A 14418-nucleotide genomic window follows, 5' to 3' on the forward strand; every position below is an offset into this window, starting at 1 on the left:
AAATTGAAGTGAACAAAATGCAAAAACTATATAAGTGCACAAGTCCGCATAGGATAAAAAGTCCACTGTAGAGAAATCCACAATAGAGAAACCCACATTAAAGAGCAGATCCAGCGATCAGAACTTTTCACCATGTGAAAAGGGAAAAGAGACACCCAAAACTGAAAATGTGTTCCTCCACCAGTGTGATTGGGTACTCTCACCTTGTTGTAAGACCACTGTTTTACCAAATGGTCATAAAAGCATGTAAAACACAGGGAGCTGGTGTAATCGAATCCTCATTATGCAGCCACAACAAATGGTCAGGAACATATGAAGAGAAAGACACAATCTAAGAGCCTCAGCTGGGTCATAAAACTTTTAATTTTAAATCAATGTACAGGCTACTCACAAACTCCACGATTCAAACAAGCGTGTAAACAATTAGGCAGACGGAAGAGTAACTTTTTCGCCCATTACTTTTTCGACACTTGCCTTTTGTCTTTTTGTTTTGAACAATAAAGCTATCCTTCACAGCGCGTGACGCGGGACGTGCCGCGCCGCAAGAGCGCGCTTGTTGTTGGGTTGCCGTGACAACGGCGGTGCATAAAATAATCAGCGTGTGACGAGTTCGGCTCCGCCCTTGCTGAGGAAGTGTTATTCACGCAACGCGTCCAGGGGGTCAGGAGCTATTTCACGTCGCTCGGCGCTGTGTCCCAGGAACTCTTCCGTCTGCCTAATTGTTTACACGCTTGTTTGAATCGTGGAGTTTGTGAGTAGCCTGTACATTCTTTTAAAATTAAAAGTTTTATGACCCAGCGGAGGCTCTTAGAGTGTGTCTTTCTCTCCATATGTTCCTGACCATTTGTTGTGGCTGCATAATGAGGATTTGATTACAACACCAGCTCCCTGTGTTTTACATGCTTTTATGACCATTTGGTAAAACAGTGGTCTTACAACAAGGTGAGAGTACCCAATCACACTGGTGGAGGAACACATTTTCAGTTTTGGGTGTCTCTTTTCCCTTTTCACATGGTGAAGATTTCTAAAGTTCCGATCGCTGGATCTGCTCTTTAATGTGGATTTCTCTATTGTGGATTTCTCTACAGTGGACTTTTTATCCTATGCGGACTTGTGCACTTATATAGTTTTTGCATTTTGTTCACTTCAATTTTTATACATTTATAATTGGTTTGCGCTGCACTGATTTCTGTTTATATATACTTTTTCGGATTTTGTGAATGTCCTTTTTTGAGTACAGCTAGCATCCCTGTGGAACTTAAATTTTAAGTTTCCTTTTTTTATCACTTGATAATAATCTGACGTTTATTATTATTTAATTCCCTTTAACAAGGGTCCTTTACACATTTAATTTAATTTTGATCACTCATTTTTTGCGCTGATTGCACTCATTGTCTATTAGTCTTATATGTTTCATGTTACACCCATATAAGTCTCCTCTGCCACCACAGCAGATTGACTCATAGTTCTCAGTGACACTTGTAGCCCATTGATTGTTGTTACGGACCTGAGCTGGAAGAAGAGCATGCAAGAGCATTGCACTCACAATCCACTTATCAGGGATACGTTTTGCAGGTTTCAATGCACATTTTTGGATAGGTGCATTTATTTTTTTGCAAAATGCAGAATTCTATACCAACTCACTATGCAACAGAAATTAATAATAATTATGAAACAGCCCATATAGCCCAGCTCAAGTATGCGATGATTTGCTATGTGGCTCCCTATCACATTTCATTACAAGGTAGGGATGGTATGAGGGCATATTTAAAAATCCCCCATACCCTTTTAAAAATCTTTTACCTGGGCTTGGTATCTGGAAACAGTCAGAAATCAGAAGGAATGCTTGCTGCATTCAACTGTGTATTCAACATTTAACAAGAATAACTAGAATGACTCCAGCCACATCCTTATCTAAATATTAAAGCCTATGTCAAGCCAAAACATTTTTTTTTTACATTTAAAAGAACAGGAAGGAGTTAGAAGCTCTGGCAGCTTTCTCCTGCTTCCTGTATGCTCACTGGGGAGATTAATTGATGCGTACTGTATATGTGATGGGTGGATTACATAATAGAAAGCAGAAAAACCCACAACAAAAAGGGAAGAGCGACACAAAGCAAAATCAGGCTCACTTCTGCATAGAAATCAGCTTCCGGGTTTTATTGCCAAAGCTTAATTGAACAAGCTGAGGTTAGAAGATAATTGGTTTCTCTGCAGAAGTGAGACTGATTTTGAACTCTCCATCTTTAGTAAATAAACCCCAAAGGTAAAACAGGTAGCAATAATAGCACATTTTCTAGTATTACTCCACTTTAACCACTTGCCGACCAGCCGCTGTTGTTATATGGCAGCAGGTCAGCACGATCCTGCAAACCGCCGTAGGTGTATGTCGGTCCCCTTAAGCGGGAAAAGCAGGGGCGCGCGCAGCCGGAGGCAGGCGCACCCACTGCATCGGGGGGGTGTCGATGCTCGTGACGGGCGATCGCGATGACCGCCAGCCACGAGCGAGCACAGGCACGAGAGGCAGAACAGGGACGTGTGTGTGTAAACACACAAATCCCTGTTCTGTTCTAAAAAAAATGGCCGGTTATTGGGCAGAAAATTCTTCCGGGGGTGAAGTAGTTAAATCTAGGTCAGGGGTCGCCAACCTATGACCCACGGGCCGCACACAAACCTCAGCAGCTAAATGTCCGGCCTGTCGGTTCATGTGGTAAATTCCCGCTCACCCGGCCCACAGAACTTTTTAACCCCTTCACGCCGACCTGTACCGAGGTGATGCCTGTAGAGCCGGCGGTTGGCTTTCTTGGGATAACAACCGATGTGGCTAAGAAGCCACTCGGCTGTTATCCCGAAACAGCGGGAGGGGAAATCCTCCCTCCCACCACCTTCTGTGGCTCGCCCGGGCTCTCCCGTCCCACCACAAGACCAGAGCGACCAGCCAGCACATCTGACAGCTGGCTGGAGACCCGAACGAAGCTGAAATTGGCTTTGATCGGGTCTCAGATCTGGTAACCCGGAAGCGATGTCATGACATCACTTCCGGTTTACAGAAGACTTGAAGGTGCCAAATTCTAAAAAAATTACATTTTTCAAAACATCCAAACTTGGCTTTTTGAATGCTTTTAAGTGCAAAGGAGGGATTTGGGGCTTTGTAGACCCCAGATCCCTCCATAAAGAGTACCTTACTGTCACAAGGGATGTTTATATTTCTTCTGACAGCAATAAAAGGGATCAGAATTTTTTTCCCCACAGGGACAGTGTAAAAAAAAATGGAATTAAATAAATCAGAAAACAAATTAATAAAATGTAAAGTGCCCCATCCCTCCGTGCTTACACAGCTGGGGGGAGGGCTGTGAAATATGCAGGAGGGGCTAACTAGGGAGGCTGTGTGATGTGCAGGGGGCTGTGTAATATGCAGGGGGCTGTGTAATGTAAAGGAGTCCAGAGGTGCAGGGGGCTGTGTAATGTAAAGGGGGGCAGAGTTGCAGGGGGCTGTGTAAGGTAAAGGGGTCCAGAGGTGCAGGGGGCTGTGTAATGTAAAGGGATCCAGAGGTGCACCGGGGCTGTGTAATGTAAAGGGGTCCAGAGGTGCAGGGGGCTGTGTAATGTAAAGAGGGCCAGAGTTGCTGGGGATGTGTATTGTTATCCTAATTTATTAGCAGGTGAATGTGGCCCTTCATGCATTCACATACATTGATTCCGGCCCTTAAGTGGAAAAAGGTTGCTGACCCCCGATCTAGGTGATAGGTGTCAAGCAGAACGAGAGAGAACTGAATTTGGACTTTCAGACTGGCTATGATAAAATGTGGAGTGCCCTGTGCTGTTTACAACTTCTTCCTTCTTCTAAATGAACACTGCAAACAATTGAGGATAAAAGGTATGTCCGCATTGCAGGGCTGTGACTGGCTGTGATTTGGCCATGCCTGGTGGATCAGGGAAGAGGATGAGGTGGAAAACCAGAACTGCAGCTGCAGTACTGTGATGAGCCTAAGGAAAGAGAGAACAATAGTAAATTGTTCAGGTGACGACTATTTGGCAGTACCGTACTCAGCCTCACTACTGACATCTGAACTCTGCATTATTTACTCCTGACCTCTGAACTCTGTAGTAAGTCAAGGAAAGTTAGAGTTCAGAGGTCAGTAGTAAGATATGCAGAGCTCAGAGGGCATTAGTGATGCAGAAGTCAGTAGCAAATGACGTAAAGGTCAGTAGTAAGTAACACAGAAGCCAATAGAGGTGCAGAGGTCAGTAGTAAGTGATGTAGAGCTCAGTGGTGAAGCAGTGTTCAGTAGTAAGTGGAACAGGTCAGTCGTAATGCACAGTTCAGAGATCAGTAGTAATACAGAGTTCAGAAGTCAGTAGTGAGGCAGAAAACTGCCGTAGAAAATGCACTGGTAGGTGCAGAAAAAAGATAGCTGCTGGCAACAAATGGTTAGATAAACTATATAACAAAATAGTATCATATAGATTACTGTGCTAAAAATAGCTGTGTGCAAATACGACTTGAATATAATAATATATAATCTAAATGCAAAGTTCAAATAAATAAAGTGGAAAAATATATAAAGTGAAAAAATATACAGTGAAAAAAATATGTATACACAGTCCAAATGAATCTTTAAAAAAATCGCTGTGACACTTGACACAGAAATAGTGCTCAATCCACTTCAATCCACTTCTGTGACCTAGACAGGCTCTTACCAGAACAGAGTGACAATCCACCATGGAGTGATCCGGCTCACAGTACTGGGTATGATAGAATCGATGGAAACTACTGTATGTGTTACCTGAGTATCCACTAAAAAACTAAAAGGAGGAATCCACATAATGTATCTGACTAAAACTTTAATTGGACTAAATAATACAAAATCTACATAAAAAAAAATAGGTAATCTTTCAAGTGAAAAAGAAACAAATATGTCCACATTAGCACACTAATTAATCTACAAATCTCCTAAATATTAACATTGTGATACAATCAACAAAAAAGGCCCATCCATAATAAAAAGTGTCCATATAGCATATCCAAAAAATATATGCTAACATACGCAAATCAATATGGTAATCTAGTCCAACTTAAAGTGATGAAAAAATTGTGTGAAGCAATAGTGAAACAAAATCTCGTTGAGCCACCAAAATCCTTCACCAAAATGATGTGTGCCACTTCCACTTCTTAAGAATAAAGCTCACCAGATGCTGTTGCCATTCACTCTCATGTCTGGGAAATATCGCCCTATTAAATGTTATTAAAGAGCTGCTTCAGATTAAAATCGCCTTTTTAAAATTCCAAACATGCCAGGTGACTCAGTGTTTTCCGATATCCTCATAGCTTCCTTCACACACATGGAGTCACCGTCTCAGCGTTGCCGTGTAGCCACCCCTCAACACGGTTTATCACTTCCAACTTTATCACAGGAAGTGGCGACATGGCACGGCAACGAAGCTCAAGTATCCTCCTCACCACTTTAACTCATAGTGAGCAAATTTGGTAGGCCCGTAAGTCAATGGACCTGGACTACCGCAATCTGGTCCATCTGTCCAATTACCAGCCTATTGCCATTCAAAATTACAATTATAGATTTATACATACTCTCAACTGGCTAGATGGTTAACAGTGGAAAACACATTACTGTGTCTCACCGTACTCCAAAAATGTACATAGTACTCATGTGGTAATTTTAAAATTGGGCTGACCAAGTCATTCATTCCAACTGTTCAATTAATCCCACATTGACTAAGAAAGTCAAATCCTGCAGGAAGTGACTGATCAGTCTTTCCAACTCTAAAATCCGCAACACACAATATATAAAATTAAATAATGGTAAATATAACATACAGATATTGAATCACAGATTAATTATCACTACAGATTTAAGGTTTGGAGGAGTGATGGTGTTTTTTTACAAACTTGATTATAATTTGAATTTATAATCTATAGAACATATCCCTAAATTGTATTTATTCATAGATAGATAGATAGATAGATAGATAGATAGATAGAGATAATCTTTTATTTAATTTCCTAAAAAATAAAATAAGGTATATCCTCAAACAATTCTCAAAATATTCAGTTAGAACCCAACTAATATGTGGTAGTCATTCATAATCACTAATGAAGCAGTCTAGTTCAATGTCTAACCCCTCAGAGTTCATCGTCTGTAACAAATAAATCCACTTTGTTTCCCTTTTGGAAAAGTTTTTTAATTCTATTAGAGCCTCACAGAACAGGGAGGACCCTATCCACACCCCAAAAATGGAGAGAGGAGGGGTCTTTTTCTAGTGTTCTGAGACACTATGGTGGGAAAAAGAAAAAACAATCGCTAGAGTAGTGATTGATGGTCGGACTTTAAGGCAAGACTGAAGTATATATATATATAAAAAAAAATAATAATAATTACAAAATAAAAAAATATACAGCACTAATAAAAATGAATAAAACCATATAAATTGATAAATGACTATGGACAAAATCCTTTGAAGCCTACGCGTTTCGCCGTTGGGCTTCCTCAGGACGTGACAAAAGGGATTTTTGACAGTGTACAGGTATTATTTCATAGTCTGAAACGATATATATTACATTAGCACAATATTATAACATCTTTAATGGTTTTACAAGAAGAAAAAGAAAAAAGGTTAAAACATATATATACACACACATAACATATTGGGTTTATATCCTTCTAATATATTGGTTATTGGCCCTTAATTGGGCACTAAGTCATAGAGATGATTTACCTCATTTTTACAAAAATCTTTAGACTCCTGTCTGTCGCATTATTATTTTTGGTATTAGAATATGTTTTTTGGCCAGATAAGCGGTGCAGCTATGGGTGCTAAATTAGCCCCTAGTCTTCCTAATATTTTTATGGCTGAGTGGGAGGATCATTTTGTTTTTAATGAAGACCAGAATTATGATGCTACAAGAGATTCATTGACTATTTGCTATTCATTTGGGAGGGCACGGAACAATCACTTCACCAGTTTATGCATCATCTTAACAATAATAAGAGCAATATTAAATTAGACTGCCAGAACAGCACTGATACCATCAGTTTCTTGGATCTGACTATTTATAGGAAAGATTACTTTTTAGCCACAAAAGTTTATTTTAAAACTACAGATAGAAATAGCTAACTATCAATTAGAAGTGGCCATCATCCTATGTGGTTGTGCAACATTCCACAAGGTCATTTGACAGTGAGTTTCTAGAACAGTCAGATACAATTAAAAGGAAATGTATAAAGAAGGGGCACAGATAGATCAAGAGATCCAGAGGACATTGGCCACCCAGAGGGACGAATGCCTGGAGAATAGGATCCATATTGATAAAGATGATAAAAAAACAAGGGTGTTTCATCTCAAATTGTAATTGTCAGCATAAGGAAGTTAAGAGGATATTCTCCAGGCATTGACATGTTCTCAGGATGTATAAGGTATTCAAATCTGTAATTCCCGGAGGGGCGTGGCGACCGAGCTCCGACATGGCCGCGTAATACAGGAGCTCCGTTCAGCCACGGGAGAGAACTAAGCACAAACCGCGTCCACCGACAAACAACCGGCACCCATCGCCTCCTCGGGACCTGCCGCACACGCCGAGATGACTCGGCAGAGGAAAAACAACCTGTCCCCGAAGAAAGTCACGGACTTCTTCGCGGCGCGCGGGAACACACAAAATGGCGCCGACGCGCTGGGGACAGTGCAGGAGCCGCGAGCTGCTACGGCGTCTACAGCTGCTACAGTGTCCGTAGCACACACGGGACAGCACAGCTCCCTGCGTGCATCACTCCCGCACAGCGACTCGTCCTCCGGTGGCTCCAGTCCCTCTACCAGGAGCCCAGCTAAGCAACGGATGAGGACTGCCTCCCCTGACAGGACACCCGTGGACCCGGACATGGAGATAAGCAGACCTCAGACTCAGGAGCCGCAGCTGCTCACAGCACCAGACCCGATGGCAGCATTCCCCACGTCAGACAGACCCGTGTCTGAGACAGTTCTGAAAGAGATGCTGATGTCCCTTAAGGCATCTCTGCATACAGACATAACGGCCGGCATTAACCACTGCCGCAGGGAGGTACAGGCCCTAGGGGGCAGAGTAGACCAAGTGGAACAATGTGTGGGAAACATCACGTCGTCCTTCAACACAATGGTGGATGCTCATAGCAACCACAGTGACGAAATTGCCTGGCTAAAAAACAAGGTGGCAGATTTAGAAGACCGTTCCAGAAGGAACAACGTTAAAATACGGGGGGTCCCTGAAACAATCCCTGCTACACAGCTCCTGACTTACACTCAGGCATTCTTCTCCACCCTGCTACCCTCACTATCACCACAGGACCTCATTGTGGATCGCATACACCGCATACCTAAGCCCTCATTCTTGCCAGACTCCACTCCCAGAGACGTACTGCTAAGGGTGCACTTCTACCATGTTAAAGAGCAGATTATGGTTGCATCTCGCAGAGTGGAAAACAAGCACCCTCCGTACGCCGACCTCCAGATACTCCCAGACCTGTCCAGACACACCCTGCAACAGCGTCGCAACCTGGCGACAATAACCAAGGCGCTGAGGAATCATAATATTATCCACAAATGGAAATACCCGGCAAAGTTAGCGGTTACCAACAACGGCACATCAGTCCTCATATCCACACTAGATGAAGGCCTAGCGGTGCTACGCCAGTGGGGTATTTTGCCGAACCAAACACCTCCGATGGTCCCGACGCCAACTCCAACGCCTAACCCAATACAGGAAGGATGGCAGCTGGTCACACGTAGACGCTCCTCTAAAACCAAAACCGGTGGTAACGTGTGAGTATACTACAGCAATGATTATGTACTCTCTCCGGCTGCAGGGGTTTTATACTTAATCCCTGCTCTTTCTCCCTCCAAGCCTTTTGCAGCAGTTCCGTCTGCACATGGATCAGTTTATGGATCCTTTTCTTATTGTACTTCTTGTTCACGCATCTTTATTTCTATTTTTTTTATGCCACTTTTTTCTTGTTCACTCTCCATTCAAAGCTAAAAGACCAGGACTAAACCATCGTTTTATATTGGAAGCAACCGGAAAGAACACCCTCCCTCGGACCAGCGTTCTGGGTCACAGTGAGTACACGCACCGCATGAGGCAACAGATTACTTACAAACTGCAACATGCCAATTAACTGTCTATCTATCAATGCACAGGGTTTAAATCACCCCGCTAAGAGACTGTCCATGTGGGCTGAGGCGAAAACACACCATGCGGACATCCTGTGCGTCCAAGAAACCCATTTTCAGGACCTTAAAGCTCCTAAATGTTCTCACAAGGACTTTCCACACGTCTTCATGGCTTGTACACCTGGCCACAAGAGAGGAGGAGTACTGATTGCTATCAGAAATACCCTTTCCTTCCACTTACAGGACGTCACTCCTGACCCCAACGGCAGGTACATCATTCTGAAGGGGGACATCAACTCACGTCCGTATACACTAGTGGCTCTGTACGCCCCTAACTCACACCAGGGCCGCTTTCTCAGCAGGCTGCTACGGAAAGTTAGGGCCCAACAATACGGGAATCTTGTGTTATGTGGAGACTTCAATCTCATTGTCGACCCAAACCTTGATACGTCCACAAGTAAACCCAAAGGCTCCACACGATTGGGCAGTTTGATGCACAAAGAGGAACTGTATGATGCGTGGAGATGCATCCACGCAGGCTTAAGAGACTATACTTTTTTTTCAGCCAGACATTGCTCATACTCTCGTATTGACCTATTCTTGGTAGATAAGTGGTTGCTACAAAAGGTATCTGCGGCTCGGATTCACGATATTACGTGGTCCGACCATGCAGCGGTAACTATATCTATTGCTGATCAGGCTGCCTCCTCCTCCCCTCCCATCTGGCGTAACAATGTCCGACTACTGCAAGAACCGCAAATCTCTGGAAAAATATCCCAACACCTTACAGATTTTTTTCTAATTAATGCACAATCAGTGGAAGACCCCTTTACCCTCTGGAACGCTCACAAGGCGTACATGAGAGGAATATTGATTCAGGTAGGCGCTAGGGAAAGAAAACGACGCACACTCCAAATTAACTCGATCCTTGCTGACATACACGAGACGGAAACAAAAAACAAACAAGCACCCAACCAAAATCTTTCCAAGAAACTTTCCCAACTGAGAAACTCGCTAAAAGACCTGCTTACCCAACAATATGACTATCACCTTAGAAGACTCAAACTAAACTCATATGCCAATGCGAACAGAGCGGGCAAATACTTGGCCAATAGACTAAAAGCAGCACGCACGAAGACGAGGATCGATCACTTAATTCATCCCACACTTAAACACAAAATTAGCGACCCTCAAAAAATAGCAGATCAATTCGCTGAATACTATAGCAGCTTATACAACATAAAAGACGATCCCTCCACCCATCAACCCACGGCAACACATATCTCGGACTTCCTACAACAAATTAGTTTACCCTCTCTCTCAGAATCACAACTACTCTCCTTGAACTCCCAGTTCACTACTTCTGAGATAGAAAGAGCAATAACCACCCTACCTAATGGTAAATCCCCGGGTCCTGATGGGTTCTCAAATGAATACTTTAAAAGTTTTTGCTCTCTTCTAGCACCTCATATGCAATCAATCTTCACTAAAGCTGCAAGCACAGCCTCATTTCCCCCCGAAATGTTACAGGCCTATATAATAACCCTCCCAAAACCGGGTAAAGATCCGAATGCCCCTTCCAACTTCCGGCCTATTTCGCTCCTAAATACAGACGTCAAAATTTACGCCAAGATTCTGGCCAAACGCTTAGCTGATTTCATTCCGTCCCTCATTAAACGTGACCAGATGGGCTTTGTGAGGGGAAGGCAGACCTCGGACGCCACCAGGAGGGTAATTAATGTCATTCACCACGCCGAAAGTACCCGAACGCCTTCTCTGCTGCTCTCTATAGATGCAGAGAAGGCGTTCGACAGGGTCCATTGGGAATATATGCAAATGACTCTGTCCAAATTCGGGTTTGAGGGACATATTAAAGACGCGATACTGGCTTTGTATTCATGCCCCTCTGCGAGGGTATACACATCTAGCATGTTGTCAGTGCCGTTTCATATAACGAATGGGACGCGCCAGGGGTGTCCGTTATCCCCGACAATATTCAATCTAGTGATTGAACCCCTGGCGGAAACCATTAGGTCGCTCGCAGGTATACGTGGGTTCCGAATTGGTTCGACCTCCCATGTCATAAACCTGTTCGCAGATGACGTAATATTGATGTTGACGGACCCGCTCACTTCACTTCCTAAAGCACATGACACACTGGTATCTTTTGGAAAGGTCTCTTACTACAAGGTGAACTTTACAAAATCATACATCCTTAGTCTAGGTTTGCCAACCTCAGAACGCCTCCACCTACAGCAAACACTCCCTTATGTCTGGAATGACGACACTATAACGTACTTGGGCATCAAAGTGACCAACTCCACTAAATCCCTGGCAGAAACCAATTTGAAACCGCTTTTACACAAACTCAACGCACAAACTAATGGTTTGTCCACCAAAGAACTGTCCTGGATGGGCAGATTGGCAGCATTTAAAATGCTCATATTACCACAAATCCTGTATATTTTTAGATCGCTCCCAGTTACTATTGCTCCAAAATACACTAAAGCACTTTCCAATACCCAATGGCGATTCCTGTGGGGTGCGAAACGAGCACGGTGTGCACGCAAAACCCTGCTACCCCACAAAAGTGTGGGGGGGGCGGGTCTGGTAGACGTACTAGACTACCTTCAGGCGACCAGGCTTGACCAACTCAAGTTCTGGTTTTCCTCCTCTGACGTGCCACTATGGGTAGACATTGAGAAAGCCCTGGCCCCTACACCTGACCTTCCATCAGTCCTTCTAGGGGACTTGTGGATACCGTGGGATACAACTTCTATGCCCCCTACTATAGCTACATCACTACAGGCTTGGAGATCCCTCCTGAGCACTCAACTCCCTAACCCAAGAGCTATACCGCATAAATTCTCTCTAAGTTGGATTGAAGCGCATATGCCAATGATATCCCTTAAAGCCTTCACTTCCCATGGAATACACACAGTACACGACTTACTGGAGGATAGAAGGCCTATATCAGTGCACCGAATAATGCAGGAACATGATCTACCGGCACACCTGTTCTTTACATGCGCAAGAGTGGTCCACTTTCTAAAGGAAAACCCACCCCCTGTAATTTGCCTTCCAACAGTGATATGGCAACATCTAACGGGAGGACAAACTCACAATAAGGGTATAGCTATCTACTATAATCTACTACAATCTAAGAAAGAATTTCGTAAATTGACAACGCATATAAAGTGGGAAAAGGACATGGGATTGACATTCACTGAAGCCCAGTGGAAATTTGCATTCCACGCTATACAAACATCATCCCATTGCACTGGTCACTGGGAATTGATGACTAAAATCATCAACCGCTGGCAATATACCCCCTGTAGGCTTGCACTTATGTTTCCCAACAGCTCACCTCTCTGCTGGAGGAATTGTGGACATAAAGGCCACCTCTTCCACATGCTCTGGGAATGTCCTAGTCTGACTAGTTTTTGGAATCAAACTTTTAAACTCATATCCTCCACTACGGGTATATTGGTCTCCCCTAATCCTTCATTGGCTATTCTCCACATTGGGTTGGAACCCCTTCCACATGATATGAGACAAGTGGTGTCCCATATCCTGTTGGCAGCTAGATCTCTAATACTACAAAACTGGAAGCACGCCACTACACTCAACATTACCGACCTAACTAGGAGAGTCCAACAACATTACACGCTTGAACGGCTACTGGCAATTAACGCATTGAATTGCAATTCATTTGACAAACGTTGGATAATCTGGACTGATAAATATAATACTGGATAACTTTTTGGTAAATGCTTCTATTAGAGCTTCTACTTCCTTTGTAACTTACTATTGTTACCTGATCTCTCTATATTGTTATGAAAGTGGCATGGTTATCTCTTTTATGATTTCTGTATTCTGTAAACTTTCAATAAAAAGTCTCTATTGAAAAAAAAAAAAAAAAAAAAAATCTGTAATTCCCCAAAAAAAACTCCTTTATTTATAGGAGGGATCATAGTTTTGGTGACAATGTGGTTTGGAAGGTCCTGGATTCTCCGTCGGTGCTGTCTTTCTGGTGGGATCGAAAGGGTTTTGTAGCCTGCTGGAAATGTAAAGCATTTCAGTTTGCAAATAACAATGTAAAGAAACAATCCACATTTTATTAAAATCTTACAGGTAGAGAATATAAAATCATTGACCTTATAACATGCGACACTACCCATGTCGTATATGCATTAGTTTGCCTATGCAGACTGATGTATATCAAATGTACAAAAGGAACTCTGAGAATAAGAGTAGGTGAACACATAAGAAAATATATTAAAAGGATATAAACTTCATAGTGTCTCAGAACACTACAGGCGTTATCATCCAATTTTGTGGTGTGGATAGGGTCCTGCCGGCTTGCAGAGGCTCTAATAGACATTTCCAAAAGGGAAATTAAGTCGATTTATTTGTTACAAACGATGAGCTCTGAGGGGTTAGACATCGAACTGGACATTAACTGCTTTATTAGTGATTATTAATGATTAACACGTATTAGTCGCATTCCAACTGAATATTTTGAGGATTGTTTGAGGATATACCTTATTTCAGTTTTTAGTTTTTGGAAATGAAATAAAAGAATATATATACACACAATCTGGGATTCGATTCTGTAGATTATACTTACTATTATTAAATTTAATATATTGTGTGTTGCGAACTTTAGAGTTGGAAAGACTGATCAGTAGCTTTCCGCAGGATTTGATTTTCTTAGCCAATGTGGGGTTAACTGAACAGTTGGACCATTTGGTCAGTGCAATTTTCAAATTGACATACATCACTTTGGTGAAGGATTTTGGTGGATCAACAACATTTTGTTTTACTATTGTTTCACACTATTTTTAAGTTCATCACTTTAAAGCAGAGGTTCACCCTCAAATTTAACTTCATACGAATCATGTCTGCAGCCTTAATACATACCTCTATTGTTGTGTTTTTTTTCTCCGATCTGAACACTTACCTGTCTTCAGCCTCACTTCCGGGTCTTCTTCCCTGCGGGGAGTGGGCGTGTCGCTCCTTTTCCCCGACGAGGCGTTATTGGATGCTGAGCGCAAGGTTTCCTGGGAGTGAAGTTACAACACTCACAGGAGACCAGCTCGAGTGTCACGTGACTAGGAATCCAGGAAGTGTTTGCTTGTGGGATTTAAATTGCCCACAAGCAAAGTGGAAAAGGCCAGGACTCTTTTTTAAAAGGTATCCTTTTTGGCGAAAACGGAGCGGACGGACGTAGGAGTGGCACGCAGGTGAGTAGTACCTAGC

The sequence above is a fragment of the Rana temporaria genome, chromosome 5 (genome assembly GCF_905171775.1).
Source record: "Rana temporaria chromosome 5, aRanTem1.1, whole genome shotgun sequence".
Classification (NCBI taxonomy): Eukaryota; Metazoa; Chordata; class Amphibia; order Anura; family Ranidae; genus Rana; species Rana temporaria.